This window comes from Trichechus manatus, unplaced genomic scaffold (genome assembly GCF_000243295.1).
Source record: "Trichechus manatus latirostris isolate Lorelei unplaced genomic scaffold, TriManLat1.0 scaffold00018, whole genome shotgun sequence".
Classification (NCBI taxonomy): domain Eukaryota; kingdom Metazoa; phylum Chordata; class Mammalia; order Sirenia; family Trichechidae; genus Trichechus; species Trichechus manatus.
In genome coordinates this window covers 8,568,448-8,587,549 of record NW_004443954.1, presented here as the reverse complement: position 1 = coordinate 8,587,549, position 19,102 = coordinate 8,568,448, and positions in this window count along the sequence as shown.

The following is a 19,102-nucleotide window of genomic DNA, read 5'->3' as shown; positions in this document are numbered from 1 at the left end:
GTGCACTGATGGATTTATTTATAAAAGCAGCTCTGTGAGATAAGTTTTATTATTATTCCTATTTTAGAGATAATAAACTGAAATAAAAAGGGATTAAGGAATTCCCAAAGTTACATAACCAAAAAGCTACGAAGCTGGGATTTTTTGGTGTTGTCATAAGGATTAAATCAGGTAATATATGTAACGGTAGAATGAAACATCATATCATCATCATTATATTTAATCATTTAATTCATAATATTATTTTACAATTAAACATTTTTAGTTATGAAATATCTCAAATATACTGAAGAGTTTAGAAAATAATATAACAAAGATCCGTAAAGAACTACTGTATGTGTATTGCTTAGTAAATTGATAGGTTGTAGGTGTTCATTAAGCTATAGTCATTATTGTTATTAGTGTCAGCAGTCTTCTGTTCACATAAAACTTCCAGAAATTCCAGCCGGATTAAGAAGACATGGAACAAGGGATATCATTGCTGATGTCAGGTAGCTCATGGCTGAAAGCAAAGAATACCAGAAAGATGTTTACCTGTGTTTTATTGACTATGCAAAGGCATTTGGCTGTGTGGTTCATAACAAATTATGGATAACATTGTAAAGAATGGGAATTCCAGAACACTTAATTGTGCTCATGCAGAACCTGTACATAGACCAAGAGGCAGTCATTCAAATAGAAAAAGGGGATACCACATGCTTTAAAAGTCAAGAAAGGTGTGCGTCATGGTTGTATCCATTCACCATACTTATTCAGTCTGTATGTTGAGCAAATAATCCAAGAAGCTGGACTATATGAAGAAGAACAAGGCATCAGGGTTGGAGGAAGATTCATTAACAACCTGCGATATGCAGATGACACAACCTTGCTTGCTGAAAGTGAAGAGGACTTGAACCACTTACTGATGAGTATCAAAGACTACAGCTTTCAAAATGGATTCCACCTCAATGTAAAGAAAATGAAAATCCTCACAACTGGACCAATAAGCAGCATCATGATACACAGAGAAAAGATTGAAGTTGTCAAGGATTTCATTTGACTTGGATCCAATATCAACACCCTTGGAACTAGCAGTCAAGAAATCAGATGACACATTGCATCAGGCAAATCTGCTCTATAAGATCTCTTTGAAGTGTTAAAAAGCAAAGATGTCACTTTAAGGACTAAGATGTTCCTGAGACAAGCTTTGGTGCTTTCAACCACCTTAAATGCATCTGAAAGCTGGACAATGAATAAGGAAGACTGAAGAAGACTTGATGGCTTTGAATTATAGTGTTGGTGAAGAATATTGACTATACCATGGATTGCCAGAAGAACGAACAAATCTATCTTGGAAGAAGTACAGCCAGAATGCTTATAAGAAGCAAGGATGGCAAGACTTCATCTCACAGACTTTGGACATGTTATCAAAAGATGGCCTGGAGAAAGACATCATGCTTGGTTAAGGAGAGGGTCAGTGAAAAAGAGGAAGACCCTCAACAAGATGGATTGACACAGTGGCTGCAACAATGGGTTCAAGCATAACCACGATTGTGAGAATGGCTCAGGACCAGGCAGTGTTTCGTTCTGTTATACATAGGGTCGCTATGAATTGGAAAGAACTCGATGGCACCTGAAAACAACAACATTCACGTAAAGGTTATAGATCTCACTACACCCTGCAATCAGAATAAATCAGGTTGAATTACAGAAGAGAATTCCCTCCACATCTCATCACCTTTCTGTGTCACATTCCCCACCACTTCATGGCCTGTGAGAAGGTGAAGTGTGTATGAACTGCCCAGTTTTACCTTTTCACAGAGAGGTACAATTTTCTATAATTATAACGCTGTTTGCCTTGTAAAGGTTCAATATTAGAACTAATCTGGGGAGTAAACTGAAGAAAATAATTCTTTGGGCAACCCGTAAATATATTAATAAACAAGTAAGATAGGTGGTTGCTGTTGTTGGGTGTTGTTGAGTTGATTCTGATCATAGCAACCCCAAGTGATAGAGTAGAACTGCCCCATAGAGTTTTCTTGGCTGTAATCTTTAGGAAAGCAGTTCACCAGGTCTTTCTCCTGTAGAGCTACTGGTTGGGTTTGAACTGCCAACCTTTTAGCTAGCAGTCTAGCACTTAACCATTGCACCGCCAGGGGGTTGAGAGAGAACATTTGGCTGCTACCCAAAAGGTCAGCAGTTCAAATTCACCAGCCACTCCTTGTAAACGTTATGGGGCAGTTCTACTCTGTCCTATAGGGTCACTAGGAGTCGGAATCTATTTGACGGCAATGGATTTGGGGTGTTTAAAGAAAATATCCACAACATAAGTACGCTAGGTGTTTTAAATATGGTGCCTGCCAAGTAAAAGTAGGTCGACTTTTATGCAGTAATGGGGCTTTTCCTAGTCTCTTTCTATATTTAGGAGAAGCTAGAGCACATATCTCAGTTTACCAGGAACAGTCCCTGTTATATTTGAGTAATTATTAATGGCATACCTTTTCGCATCAAAAGTGCCCCAGTTTAGACAATCAATTATATGGTCACCGTACCTAGCCTTATCAGTGGAACTATAATTCTTCCAGCACCTCAGTAAGAAACCTGGGTTTCTCTTACGTTCTCTTCCCTTTCTCTCATTCATTCATTCATTCAGCAAACAAGCGTCTACTCACTACCTAGGACTTGCTATTCATTGTAGTTGACACTAAGGATACGAAGATAAATGGAGCAAAATGAATGACAGGAGCAGAACCATTTGCTTCCTGGGATCTAATTGTATTAGATCTCAGATTTTGTGGTGAAGGAAAACTAGGACCTACAAAATAATATTTGCCATGGCTCTGACTGGAGCTGGCAGATCCTTAGAATACCAAATATGTGTGTATACATACATATATATATTTTTTAAATTATTTTGCCTGAAAGGAATATGGATACATTTTTGAACTGGACCTTCCACCAAGGAATCAACGGAGAGGCAAATGCAAAATGAGGTTTTGCAATGGAAGCATGACCTTTAAAGTCTTCCTTGAAATAGTCTTCTGGGTAACCTGGAACTGGAGTCTATTAATCTACTCAATGGGAGATCAGGAGAAAGCAAAAGAGTAGAAAAAACAGAATAAAAGAAAATGAAACCAATTATGATTGTGCTTAATACTAGTTTTATTCAATAAAATTATTTTAGCCTCTTTTCAAAAAAAAAAAAAAAAGATAAATGGAGCATAGTTTCTGTCCCCGAAGAGCTTATATACTTGCTGGAGAAGTAGATTATTTAAAAAACATATCGTAAATCTATAGAAATGTACATATCATGTCATGGGAGATTAGTGAGAGCATACCAAGGAAATCTTAGAAAAGATGAATCTTGATCAAGTCTTAAAGGAGGATTAAGCCAAGTAATAAGTCCCTGGGTAGTGCAGAGGGCTGAGCACTTGCCTACTAACTGAAAGATTGGTGGTTCAAACCACCCAGAGGCACCTCGGAAGAAAGACCTGGCGATATGTTTCCAAAAGGTCATGGCCATGGAAATCCTACAGAACACAGTTCTACTTTGAAACACACGGGATCGTCATGAGTCAGAATTGACTTGACGGCAACTGGTTTGTTCTGATTATTTTAAGCCAGGTGAGCAGAGGAGGGCCAAGGATAATAGCAGGAAGAACATCCAGAGACAGTAACAGACACAAGGGAGAGTTGTATTAATTTTCAATTGCTTTAACATATTATCATGAATTTAGCAGCTTAAAACAAGTCACATTTTTATCTCACATATTCTGTAGGTAGAAGTCTGGACGCTGGCTTGACTGGATTCTTTGCTCAGGGGTTGAAATCAAAGTATCAGCCAGGGCTTCAGCCCTCATCTGAGGCTCAGGGTCCTTGTCTAAGCTCTCGGCGTGTTTGCAGAATTCATCTCGTTTCAACTGTAAGATCGAAGTCCCCATTTTCCTTCTAGCTGTCATCCGGGGACCACTCTCAGCTCCTACTCAGTTTCTCGCCACGTGGCAGTTCACAACATGGATGTCTACCTTCTTCCCGGCCAGCAGGAGCACATCTCTCTGACTTCCTCTTCTGCCACCTGCTGAAGAAAACTCTCTACTTTTAAAGGGCTCATGTGATGAGGTCAGACCCACCCAGACAATCTCCCTATTCAAAGTCAGCTGATTTGGGATCCTTAATTACATCTGCAAAGTCCCTTCATAGCAGTAGCTAGGTTAGTTTTTGATGAAATACTTGGAATAAGATGTTTGCTCACAGGGGACAAAAAATCTTGGGAGACCATTTTAGAATTCTGCCTACCACAGAGATATGTAGCATGTTTTGTTTATAGAAGAAGTCACAAAGAGTTCAGGATTGTGGGACCCCAGTTCAGAACTTTATTCTACAGTTCAGTGTTTGTCAAAGGTTGCCCTAGAGCCCTCTTGCATCAGAATCACCTGTTGTGCTTGTTAAAAATACAGATTAAATTTTAATTACATATTCATTTATACTATAAAGATCTCGGATTACAGAATTAAGTTGATTATAATCCTCAGTCCAAGACATGCTATCATCATTTGTCATTTACAAGGTCTCTCTTTTGTTTTATATTAATTTTGTCTCCTCATCTCCATTCTCACATCCACTCCTATTTCCCACATAGGTAGCCACTCTGGTGTATGTAAGAAGGTCCTGCTAATCTCCTTGTATGTATTCATTAAATACATACATATCTTTGAAGAATGAACAATGTTGTTTTAAACAGTTTTTCGTATATATGAGATTGTGCTATAAATCTCATTTGGTTTCTTTTTACTCCGCCAGTCACTTTTACTTAGTGACTGCTACAAACTATTTTATCATAAGCACAATCACATTTTGGAATGCCTCCAACTTCTTTGTTCCCTTATGAACCTGTGTGAGAGTTTCTCTGGGCTATAGCCAGGAACGGGACTTTTGGGTTACAGCGTATACACACGTACTTAATTTCACTATGTGCTAACAGGTTTATCTCCAGAAATACTGCACTAGTTTGTCTTCCCAAGAGAAGAACATGAAAGTTTTTGTTTCCTTATAAATTTCTCTGCAGCACGTATTAAACCTCATCCTAATTTTTTTACCATCTTAGTGGGTTTTATGGAGCCCTGGTGGCACAGTGGTTAAACGCTATGACCGCTAACCAAAAGGTCAGCAGTTTAAATCCACCAGCTGCTCCTTGGAAACCCTATGGGGCAGTTCTACTCTGTCCTATAGGGTTACTGTGAGTCAGAATCAACTTGATGGCAACGGTTTTGTTTTTTTGTTTTTTTAGTGAGTTTTAAAGGAGCCCTGGTTGCGCAGTGCGTAAGTGCTCACCTGCTAACCGAAAGGTCAGCAATTTGAACCCACCAGCTGCTCCTTGGGAGAAAGATGTGGCAGTCTGTTTTTGTAAAGATCACAGCTTTGGAAACTCGATGAGGCAGTTCAGCTGTGTCCTATACAGTCCCTTATGAGTCAAAATCGACTCGATGGCAAAGGGTTTGGTTTTTTAGCGAGATTTAAAGGTAACATGCAATCAAGATGCATTGATAGTTACAGGGGATTGGAATGCAAAAGTTGGAAACAAAGAAAGGATCATTAATAACTGGAAAATGTGGCTTTGGTAATAAAAGCAATGCCAGAGATAGCATGATAAAATTTTGAAAGGCCAACAAATTATTCATTGCAAATACCTTTTTTCAACAACATTAAATGGCGAATATACACGTGGACCTCACCTGATGGAAAACACAGGAATCAAATTGACTGGATCTGTGGAAAGAAATGATGGAAATCTCAATATCATCAGTCAGAACAAGGCCAGGGGCCAACTGAGGAACAGACCATCAATTGCTCATATGCAAGGTCAAGTTGAAGATGAAGAAAATTAATACAAGTCCACAAGAGCCAAAATACAGCCTTGAATATATCTCACCTGAATTTGGAGACCATCTCAAGAATAGATTTGATGTGTTGAACACTAATGACTGAAGACCAGACAACTTGTGGGGCGGCATCAAGGACATCATACATGAAGAAAGCAAAAGGTCATTAAAAAGATAGGAAAGAAAGAAAGGACCAAAATGGATGTCAGAAGAGACTCTGAAACTTGCTCTTGAACTTAGAGAGTAGCTAAACCGGATGGAAGAAATGATGAAGTAAAAGAGCTGAACAGAAGCTTTCAAAGGGCAGCTTGAGAAGACAAAATAAAGTATTATAATGAAATGTGCAAAGACCTGGAGTTAGAAAACCAAAAGGGGAAAAAATACTCAGCATTTCTCAAGCTGAAAGAACTGAAAAAAAATTCAAGCCTCGGGTTGCAATTTTGAAGGATTCCATGGGCAAAATGGAGCCCTGGTGGTGCAATGATTAAGAGCTCAGATGCTAACCAAAAGGTTGACAGTTCAAATCCACCAGCCACTCCTTGGAAACCATAAGGGGCAATTCTACTCTGTCCTATAAGATCGCTGTAAGTCAGAATCGACTCAACGGCAATGAGTTTAATGGGTATGGATAAAATATGGAATGACTCAGGAAGCATCAAAAGAAGATGGAAAGAATACACAGAGTCACTGTACCAAAAAAGAATTGGTCGATGTTCAGCCATTTTGGGAAGTAGCACGTGATCAAGAACCGCTGGTATTGCAGGAAGAAGTCCAAGCTGCACTGAAGGCAATGGTGAGAAACAAGACTCCAGGATTTGACAGAATATGAATTGAGATGTTTCAACAAATGGATGCAGTTCTGGAGGTGCTCACTCATCTTTGTCAAGAAATTTGAAGGACAGCTACCTGGCCAACCCACAGCAAGAGATCCATATTTGTGCCCATTCCAAATAAAGGTGAGCCAACAGAAAGCAGAAATTATTGAACAATAACATTAACATCACAGGCAAATAAAATTTGTCAAAGATCATTTAAAAGCTATTGCAGCAGTACATAGACAGGGAACTGCCAGAAATTCAATCTGGGCTCAGAAGAGGACATGAAATGAGGGATATCACTGCTGATGTCAGATGGATCCTGGCTGAAAGTAGAGAATACCAGAAAGATATTCACCTGTGTTTTATTGATTATGCAAAGGCATTCGACAGTGTGGATCATAACAAATTATGAATAACCTTGCAAAAAATGGGAATTCCAGAACACTGAATTGTACTCGTGCAGAACTTGTACATAGACCAAGAGGCAGTTGTTCAAGCAGCACAAGGGGATACTTCATAGTTTAAAATTTAAGAAAGGTGTGTGTCTGGTTGTATACTTTCACCATACTTATTCAATCTGTATGCTGAACAAATAACCTGAGAAACTGGACTATATGAAGGAGAATGTGGCATTACGATTGGTGGAAGACTCATTAACAACCTGCGATATGCAGATGACACAACCTTGCTTGCTGAAAGTGAAAAGGACTTGAACCACTTACCGATAAAGATCAAAGACTACAGCCTTCACTATGGATTACACCTCGACATAAAGATGACAAAAATCCTCACAACTGACCAATGAGCAACATCATGATAAACGGAGAAAAGATTGAAGTTTTCAAGGATTTCATTTCACTTGGATCCATAGTCAATGCCCATGGAACCAGCAGTCAGGAAATCAAATGACGTATTGCATTGGGCAAATCTGCTACAAAAGACCTCTTTAAAGTGCTAAAAAGTGAAGACGTCACCTTGAGGACTAAGGTGTGCCTGATCCAAGCCATGGTATTTTCAATCTCCTCCATATGAGAACTGGACAATGAATAAGGAAGATGAAGAAGAACTGATGCCTTTGAATTATGGTGTTGGTGAAGCATATTGAATATACTATGGACTACCAGAAGAACAAACAAATCTGTCTTGGAAGAAATACAGCCAGTCTTTCGTACTTTGGACATGCTATCAGAAGGGACCAGTCCCTGAAGAAGGACATCATGCTTGGTAAAGTAGAGGGTCAGCGAGAAAGAAAACCCTCAGGGAGATGGATTGACACAGCGCTGTAACAATGGTCTCGAATATAGTAACCATTATGAGACCAGGCAGTGTTTCCTTCTGTTGTACCTAGGGTTGCTACGAGTCAGAACTGACTCGTCAGCACGCAACAACAACGACAACCAAGGGTAACTTATTGGTTGAAGTACATTTGTCTTATTACTGACGAGGTTGAGTATTTCTTCATAATCTTTGCCCAGTATTCTTTCGGACAGCTTGTCTTTTCTTGCTGTTTTAGAGGAGGTGGTAGTATATTCTAGCTCCAGGGCCAGTTTTAAATATTGCAAATATCCTGTCCTATTTTGTTACCTGCCTGTTAATTTTGTCTTTGATGTTCTTAGTTCAATAGAACCTGTAATTGTGATGTTATCAGATTCCTTAATGCTTACTTATGTTTATGCAAGATCACAAAGTTATTATCCATATTGTTTCCTTCTGCTTTTAGTTTTAAGTATTTGCCTTCCATATTTAGATCTATAATTCATTTGGAATTCCTTGATATGGTGTGATATGGGGATCCAAGTTTAAATTTTCTCCATATTGTGAGCTAATTTTCCCATATCATCACTGAATCATCTCTTATTTCTAAGACTTTGTGTAATGCCGTCTCTATCAAGTGGTCATATATAAAAAGGGGCTGATGAACTCTCTATTCTGTTCAGTGGGGCTATCTGACAGTTCTTTACCAGAACCACATGGTTTTAAGTACTATGGCTTTGTATCATGTCAATAGCCAATAAAGCAAGCCCCCTTTCTTTTCTTATACAGGGTATATATTTTCAAATTGTCTCTTAACTTCATTTATTCATATATATTTTAGAATCAGTTTGCAAGTTTCAAAAACAAACTTGTGATTGTATTGCACATACACACTAATTTGAAATTGTTATATCCTTTAATACTTGTTGCCTATAAGTTGATTCCAACTCATAGACCCAAATGGAGATTTAAAAAATTTTGTAACAGAAGCCTTGGGAATTTTTTAGGTTTATCCCTAGACTTTATTCTCTTTTTTGTTTTAGATTTTAGTTTTCTTGCTCTTATGACTTGCTTCTTGTTTTCTGCTGTCCTTTGGACTGTTTGTTGCTGATGTAGATAAATGCTATTGATTTGTGTTTTTTCTAATCATGTTGCAGAACTCTCTTCTACTCTCATTGTAATAATTCATGTTTTCTGTGGGGGCAGTTAAGGACAACTCCAGAAAACAAACACCAAAGGAGAGAACATTTATTAAACTGGTTACATTGTGATCCTGATGAGATGCCTTTGAGAGGGAAAAGAGAAAACATATCACAGATTACAAAACCTTTCCCCACAACTTGCTACAAAAATACCATTTTTTAAATATTATTTTAGAAGCCATTATAAAATGGACTTAATGCACTTTTTTCCATAACACAAGATGTCATAAAACAATATGTATATGTGTATTTACTCCTTATAAAACGATGTTTTTAAATATTAGGTAATGTCATATATAGTTCTGCTTTTTCACTTATAATATGTGAATACTTTCATTTTATTGATTTTTTACAAAAATATAATTTTTAAGTATTTAACCATTTTTTACGGTTAAATTTTATTGACTATAATATATATGTTCAGAATAATGAATAAATCATTATTCTACCGCTCGATAAGTGTTCACAAAGGTAAAAAAACATCGGTATAACCAGCAGCCAGATCAAGAAACAGAAAAATAAATCATATTTTTGAATGTTGAGATTGTTTCAAACTTCCCAACACGTAAAACTTAATTTACAATTCTGATTTTATTTCCTTTGGAAAGACTCCTATTAGTTGAGTTACTAGTTAAAAATGATACGACGATTTTTAAAGTTCTTTATACATTTTGGTAAATGCTTTTCAGGAAAGATTGAATCATTCCACAGGAAGCCATAGAAAAATATCTATGCCATTGTAGAGTGTTATTGTTTTGTTAGTATTTTCCAATTTGATGGATAAAAATACTTTATTATTGTTTCAAATTTTATTACTAAGAAGATTTTATTCTTAGCAACTCTTACTCTGTGAATTATTTCTCCTCTGGCCATTTTTCTTTCCCCCTACTGGAGTGTTACTGGTTCTTAAAATTAAATTTAAAAGTAGTTTCTGTTTTAAGTATATTAGCCTAGGGTAGTTCGTGTTACAATAAGTGTTCCACTTCTGACTATTGATTTTAAATTTTGAGATCTTTTAAATTTAGCTTTAGTTTTTAAAAAGATACACACGCAAATAATTTAGAGTTAAGTTATTCCAGAAAGCTTAAACATTCTATCAATCAATCAATCTATCTATCTGTCTATCTATCATCTATCTACCTACCTGTCTATCTACCTACCTACCAATCTACCTACCTACCTACCTACAATTTCTATCTATCGATCGATTGATCGATCTATCATGCAGGTCTCTCATCACAAATGTCTCCTTTCTCAGAGAGATTGATGTTTTTTAGCTGTTTCTTTTGGTATCCACATCTAAAACTCTAAATAGCATGCTTATATTTCTATGTCTTGAATTTTAATCAGTTATTGGCTTTTGATTTCCAGTTATGGAGGATAAAGATTTAGCCCTCTTTTACTGCCCTACCAGCATCCACATTCCACAAATATTCTATCCATCTGCCCATACCAATACATTAATACTAATAATATTGTTCAGGTCAAGATTCAGTGTTTACATTATTTTGACTATATAATAGTATTTACAGTGACCCATGTATAGATTCTATGATTACTCTTCATTATAACTTTTCATTTTCCCTGGAGTTAATCATTTCTTGCTTTATGTTTAGTTTTCTATGTATTTATGTCTAATTCATTCCAAAACTCCTTGAAGTGTGTAAACTTCTTCCTAGTATGTAAAACAATGATATATATTCTATCAGTTTGATCTGCCAAAAGACATCTCTCCCAGAACCTCCGAGCAGCTGCAGTTTATCCACACTTCTCTCGGCAACTCCTGAGAAGATACCATCCTCACATGTTTTTTCAAATTCCTCACCTATCTCATAAGTTTGAACCCTGCCTTCTGAACTCAGTGCTTTATCTTTTTTTGTTTAATCTCTTGCTTGGGATGAACACTGCTTAAAAAGGGTATGTATATTTTTGAGACCCTACGTATCTGAGAATATTTTCATTCTTCCTTCTCACTTGATAGTCTGGTTATCTGAAAAAAATTTCAGTAGATATATTGAAAGTTGAAATATCTCCCCACACACTCATTTTCTGTACTCAACTCACAGAATTCTGGCTACCAGTTTATACCCTCCAGGCAGAAGATTAGAACATTCTTTTCTGTGAAATCTTGACCAGTCCAAGAGGAAAACTGAAAAATACTGATATCCTCAGCTCCCCAGTGACATGGAAGAAACTGCCCAGAAAACTATCCCATAGCTGACAAATTCCAGTTGGAATTTTCCTCAGAATTTGGAAGGCATTGTTCCATTTTCTTCTAGCTACAAATGTTACTGTTAAGAAATCTGTCTCTATTCCAATACTTTTATCCTTTGACTATAACCTGATTTTTTTTTTTCCTTTCTGAAAGATTTTAGGATTTTCTTCCCGTCTCCTATGTTCTTGAGATTTCATGATGTTGCACCTTCATTAATCCGTTTGTAATGAATACTAAATGAGCTCTTTCAATATGGAAACTCTCATTATCCAGTTAAGGAAAAAAATCTGGAAATTTTTTTCTTGAGTTTTCTCCCCTCTATTTTCTCTATTCTCTCTCTCTCTCTCTCGTATTCAAATATTAAATCTCCTAGGCTGGTCCTCTGATTTTCTTAATTTTCCTTCTTATGGTCCCTCTTTTTACCTTTCTTTTTTAATTTCCTGAAGATTTCCTCATGTTTATCTTCTTCTTTTTTTTTCTTATTATTTCGTAATTGCTGAGATTTCTCTTTGTTCTTGGAGTGGTCATCATTTTTAAGTTGTTGTTGTAATTGTTGTTAGATGCCATTTGAGTCAGTTCCAACACACAGTGACCCTGTATACAACACAATGTCAATCCAACCCATTGAGGGTCTTGGAAAAAGTACAGCCAGAATGCTCCTTTTTTAAAGTAGAATTTTTAAATACAATCTCATTGATGTTTCACGGTTGCCACACTTATTTCTTTTCGACCTCTGAGAATGTTATTTATATTTGTTTGTATGTCATGCTTCTTCTCCGTTGTCTTGGAGTAGCATTTTCTTTCTCTGTTTATTTTTCATGTTAGAGTTTCCTCTAGATGTCCAGTTTTCCTGGACTTCCTGTTAATGTGTGAGAGGCAAACACTAAAGCACGGACTGGAATCTTTCTGTGCAGACTGTCAAATATAGGCTTGCTTATAGGGTACTAGGCTGTTGTTGTTCTTGTTTCATTGGGAACTCATGAGGTAAGTATCTTTAGGTTTCGTCTTGGGCTGTTCAATATCCCAAAGAAAAGAATATTCTACTCTCCTGACTGGAGGGTATAAATCTGTCTGCCGAAATTCTGTGAGATGAGTCCAGACAGTAGGTGAGGAAGTGATTTCTTAACATTCAATGCATGTATTTTCACTTAATCTGCCTGTGTTCAGCATAATAATTCTGCTATAATTGTGCTTGGTGTCCTCTAGTCTAAAAATGTCTGTTTTGCTCTCTTCAGAGAATGTACTCTGAAGGTTGAAAAGGAGGAGTTTTCCAGCTGTTTTTTATGCTGGCAGTGATTGGGAATGAGGGTAACTGCTTTTTAAACAGATCTTCAACGGGGCTCCAAATCCGTTTCGAGCTGGTTCAGTTACGGCCAACGAAGCGAAACAGGAACACATCCGAATTTCAAAACTTTGGGTGATTCAAAATCTTAACTGGAATGGTTAAAATCATAGATTGAAGGCCTGGAATGGGAGACTTGGATTACTGCCAGGACTGAGGAGCGCGACATACATTCAAAGCGGTGTGGTCCGCCGCCGTTTTTGATGGGGCACCGTTTCCGACTCTGCACAAAATCCGACAGGCGAGAGATTTGCTTGCTATGCAATGGATACACTGCCCTTATTTTCTAAGAGGGAGATCAAGTTTCTAGCAGGGCTTTGACCTGTAATTTTTCCTGTTCTGGTTATGGTCCAGTTCACCCAAAATTCGGGTCTGTTCCGTTGTCACTTCTTTGGCCGTTATTGAATGGGAAGAACTGATTTGAAGCCCTGCCTTTAACCCAACACTTTCTTTTCAGCTCCAGCTTCACTCTCACATCATTTCCTGATCCTTTGGAGTCTGCAGTACAAATGAGAATGTTCTCAGCTTTCTCTGCTGTGGCTTAGAACTTTGTCCTTGTGAATCTACTCTTTCTTTTCTCCTATCAATTTATTTCATTTTAGTGGATTTGAGAAAAGGAAGTAAATGTTTCTGTTCAATGTGTCATCCTCAACAGACTAAATGTTGGTTTTTAAATAGAAAACTTTTGCTTTTAAAAAGTGGCATCTATCCATCTTTTTCTTGATGACTTCTTTCCTTTGTTTTTATGCTTAGAAGTCTTCATATACTCCAAAATCAATTACATGTTCACTTATGTTTTCTACATTTTATGATTTTATCTATATTCCATTTTTAAATCCACCTGGATTTTATTTTTATATATGTTTTCTTTAATTACTTAGACAATTTTCCCATCCTATTTTTTGAATAATTCATGATTTCCCCATTGTTTGATAAAATTTCCTTTATTGTTTAATTCCTATAAATTCTGGTGTCTAGTTTAGAAATGCCTTTTCTATTTTACTGATATATGGATTTACTCTCCTGGCCATACTCATAGAGAGACAGATCTAAGGGTATTCTTTAAAAACAAACAAAACAAAACAAAAGTTTGTGATTATTTTTCCTGGGAGATGAGAAAGATAACCAGGTGTCAAACAGGCTTAAATACTGTTTTTAGAACACAAAAGTAACCTTTCACTTTATAATCTGTCTAATCTGGGAGTAGCTAAACGAGAGAAGTGTAACTTTAAAATTTAAATTTAGTGAACACATTTGCAGACATTTTATTGAGTGGAAGAACAATGAGTTCAAAATAAAGAAAGCTTTCAGCTTAATTCTTTTAAAATTTATTTAAATTGCTACACTTTCATTTCATTAATTCAGATTCACTCTTTTTAATTCCACTTGCAGTTTCTGTTTAATTTCTTTCTATATTAACCCTGAATCAAATATTTTTCTACTCTGTGGCAGGAGATATCTGCCATGATGTCCTTTATATTAAAAGCTATGGTGGAAGCTGAGGGCAAGAATAAGTGGGGTGGATAGATTTGTAAAGGATCTGCATGCTTGTCCCTTCAAATTCACTGGACGTAATTGGGAAAACTGGTATCACTGTATTTTTCTTTATTTAAGAAATCCTAGCTGCAGCCTACTAAATTGATTTTATGACCCACTAATGGTGGCGCAATGGTTAAGCACGCAGCTGCTACCGAAAAGTTTGGCGGTTTGAATCCACCAGCCATTCTGGGGGAGAAAGACATGGCAGTCTTGCTTCAACAAAGATTTACAGCCTTGACAGGAGGGGACAGGAAAGCTGGTGATAAGGAACCCAAGGTTGAGAAAGGACTGTGTTGATATGTCGTGGGGTTGTTAACCATTGTCCTAGGGCAATATGTGTACTAACTGTTTAATGAGAAACTATTTTGTTCTGTAAAGATTCATCTAAAGTACAAAAAGAAGAATTATCTATGTGAGATCAAATTGACAATAGCAACACAAAAGTTTTGATGGGAAGCCTAGGTGACGTGAGTTGAAGACAATGGTGATGGAATAATTTGGAAAAGGATAGTGAGACTAGCAGGACAACTAGAAGAATGTAATCGATGTCACTGAATTGTACATGTAGAAATTTTTTTAATGATGTACCTTTGGCTATGTATATTTTCACTAAAAAAAAAGTCCTCCAAGGTCAAGAAGGGAGAGTGTTGACATGTCGTGTGGGGTTGTTAACCAATGTTATAAAACAATATGTGTACTGACTGTTTAATGAGAAACTATTTGTTCTGTAAACCTTTACCTAAAGTACAGTGAAAAAGAAAAATTAAAAAAAAAAAAAAAGATTTGCAGTCTTGAAAACCCTATGGGACAGTTCTACTCTGTCCTATAGGGTCGCTATGAGTAGGAATTGCCTGGAGAGCAATGTTTTTGTTTTTTGTTTCGTTTTTGTTTAATAGGCCACAACACAAAATTTAGAAAATACAGATTTGGTCTGCTGTCCCAGGAGGCCTCAAGGAGGAGGCCTCTATCGGGGTGGGCTCAAACCTCCAAAGTTTTGGTTAGCAGCTGGGCACGTTAACCGTTTACACCACCAGGGACTGTTACCTCCCCACATCAGTTGCGAACATTGTCTCATAGTTTCATTTGACTCTGTCATCTCTGTACTTTTTATATAAATGAGTAGAGTTTGCATTTTCCCTTGGTGTGATTTCACTTGCCCCATACGCCTCTCCCACTGCAAGCCAGCATGACCTTCCATTTTGCCACCATGGCCGGCTCTAGGCAAATCACTTCTCCCCTCTGGGTCTGTGCTTCTTCAACTGTGAAGTGAAGAGATTGGGCAAGAGTAGCTCTAAGACCTCTGTCTCTAGTGCCAAACACTTCACTTCAGTTCTTCAGACATTTATTACAGTATTAAATGTCTACTATGAGCCCAGCAAGAAGCCTTGGTGGTACAAATGCTGAAGCGCTTGGCTGCTAACGGAAAGGTTGTCGGTTCGGACGCACCCAGAAACTCTGCTGGAAAACGACCTGGCTTCCATAAAGATTATGGCCACAAAAACCTTGTGGGACAGTTCTACTCTGTCACATGGGGTCCCTATGAGTTGAAAATGACTCAAAACCACCTAATAACAACCGCATGAGACCAGCGCAAATTATCTGATGAATAGAGTCAAGTTATTCTGAAAATGTAATAACTTTTAACTGTTGTTGTAGCCTGCGGTCAAGTCAATTTCTAATCATAGCAACCCTATGTGACAGAGTAGAACTGCCCATAGGGTTTCCTAGGCTGTAATCTTTATGGGAGCTGATCACCAGGTCTTTTCTCCCTCAGAGCCACTGTTGGGTTCAAACTGCTGACCATTTGGTTAGCAGTCCAGCGCTTAACATTTTGCCACCGAGGCTTTATCTTTTAGAGTCTACATAGTGTAGTTCTTCCAGGTTTTTGTTTGTGTATTTGTTCATTTTTGTTTGTATAACAGAAATATTGCAAATTAAAATATTTTCAGGGGCAGAATAGATGATACGATAAATAGCTCTTATAAATTATTCTTTTATAAGAATATAATTGACTTGGTTATAGTAGCACTTGAATAATCTTGGCTAAAAAAATCTAAACAAAACCATCTCTATACATATTTAACTTATTTTTCAGCAAAAGCAATATTGTTACATAAAATAACATAATGTCATAACAGTTTAAGACCGATACAAGCTGAATACACCTGTGTTTGGAGCCTATAAAAAAAGGACAGACTTAACTAAAATTTAAGCATGTGTTAAACCCTGACGATATTTTTCAGAATTAATGGAAATGCAAACTTCATATTGAGCCAAAACTCTGGGTGTGATTCTGCCAAGAAAAATAGATCTTTGAAGGGAAAAGCAGGTGGGAAATAAATGTCTTTCTAAAAATCATTCAGTCATATCCTATTTAATGAGCAAAAAGCATTAGTGAAATTCAATTGCTCTAACCCAGCAATTACATTTTTATACCAAGGATATGGATTATTCTACCAGATGAGATTTCTGATACCCCATAATAATCCAACTAACCTTATTGACCTTCATTTTAGTCATCTAACAAGTGTTTACATGAAGACTGTTTTGTTGTAAGTGCTAAATTAGTGGTGGCTTCAAAGAAGAGTTGATATTTCCCTTGAGTCTTGAAGGCTGCATAGGATTTCACTAGGCAAGGCATCAGGAAGAGGTCATGCTTGCTAGAGAATAGGGTCTATGCTGATAGTTTCTTCACATAATAACAAGGCCTTTCACGACCTGGCGTTGTCCCTTGTCTATCTCCACCCATCTCTTCCTCTCCTTTGCATCATAAAATCGGATCACCCTCAACTATCAGCTCTTTACTGCCATGATTTGCAAATGTGCCTTCCTCTGCTGGTTGCTTGAAATCACACTCAACTTTGAAAAATAAATTCAAGTATCACTTCTTCATTGACTCTTTTTTTGTTCCTGTCCTTCAAGCCCAGTATAAGACTCAACTTGCTTTCTGTCCCAAAATACTTCATCCTATTTATTTGTTTACATGTGAGTCTTCCTTTCTAGCCCCTTAAGAGCAGGGCCTCATTCTTCAATAGTTAAGGATCCCAGTGCATAAGCCAGTGCTTGGCACAGTGGAGGTCAATACATGTGTATTTATAAACAGCATTTATTTATTTATGGAAAGACTGTATCAAATGCCCTAAGGGGTCCAATGCTTCCCTACATTTTGAAAGGTTTTGAAATAAGTGAAATGAAAACATGCCGTTGAAACACTTCTCTCAGGGCTAGAGTGGGAAGAAAGGATTTTATTGGTTAGTAATTGGGTTCCATGAACTTCTCTATGCATAATTTACTTAAAAAGAAAGTTCAAGGTTTTTTCAGATTCGAAAAAGGAAATGAAGTGTTGTCTTCATGTGGGAGTGGAGAATCCAACGTTTATTTCTTCTTCTATATTTAATTAAAACTAAAGACAGTCAACATCTACTAAAATAAATAAAAATTGTGTGGATTTTTACTAACTTGAAATTTGAGAATGACTAGAAAAACTTTGGGCAATAAGATAGTTATGTAACTCCAGATAGCTATATCTATATCATATGATGTTTTGTGGTTGGTCAGAGATAATCTAACTTTACATCCAGGTACATATCTATAAACTATATAATTCCACTTTGAAGGATCGGTAAAAAATATTTGTTTTTTCTAGCAAGATTTATTAATTAAAATTACACATTTTCTCTGAAGTAAAATTCAAGTAGTATGCAGAAAAGTGCAAAGAAGAAAGTCAATATTTTCCAAATTTTTCCAAAATACCCCCTCACACATACAAGAAATAATCACTATTAACATATTAATGTATCGGTGAATATTTTTCTTTATATTATTTGTCTATGCATTTTCTCTCATTCATATACGTGTGTGGGTGTATATATATATATATATCGATATATAGATATATCCCTACATATTTATATAAAACTAGATATAGAGATATAGATAGCTGCTGTTAGTTGTCATTGAGTTACTATTTTAAATATAATCTTCTTTTTAACTGCATCATTTAATATCTCCAATGTAATGTGGGTTTCCTTGTTTCAATCCTGCCTTTAGCAAGAATGTAACAAATATTTCCACGTTATGTAAAATGGTAGCTTGGCGGCTGAGGGTTTGTGAGTGTGTGTAGAAGTATTTACTGATATTTCAGAAATATCCCAAATATTTTTCAGTGACTATGGATTTGATTTGTGGGTTTTCTCCACAGAGCTATCAATACGGTAAATGAAACCAATGGATTTCCTAATATTGAGCCATGCTTACAGTCTTGAAATAAACACAATTGTCATGCAGCACTATTTTTAATGTGTTATTGAATTTTATGTGCTATTATTTTATTTTGAAATTTTTGCATTGATATTCATAAGTCAGATTAGTCTGTAGTAGTCATTTTGCACAATCTTTATCCCTATTTAAGCACCAATAGCTAAGAAGTTATTGGTGTCAATGAAAAAAATGCCTAATTTGCAAATACAAATACGAGAGAATAGCCAACAACAGTGATAATCTATACTTACATAGATGACCAAGTGAAATCAAGAATACTTTTCTAAGCTTCTAGCAGAAATAAGATACAGATCTATCAAAAATAATGGGTATGCCCTATCTCATGAAGATTGACTCTTTAGTGAGTATGCTTTCCTTGGAATTTGTCCTTTTATATAAACTCCAACCTTTGGTATATGACACATTTTATTTTCTTCTTCTATTAAATTAAGCTGTATCTTTGATTATTTACTATTAAAAAATATGTTAAGTTCCGTAAAGATATAAATACATTCACAGGCCACAGAATTAGTAAAACAACCAAAACACTTAAATACTCTACAATTTCCCTTGTTACTCATGAAGCTCAACATAAGGGTGAAATTCTCATTTTC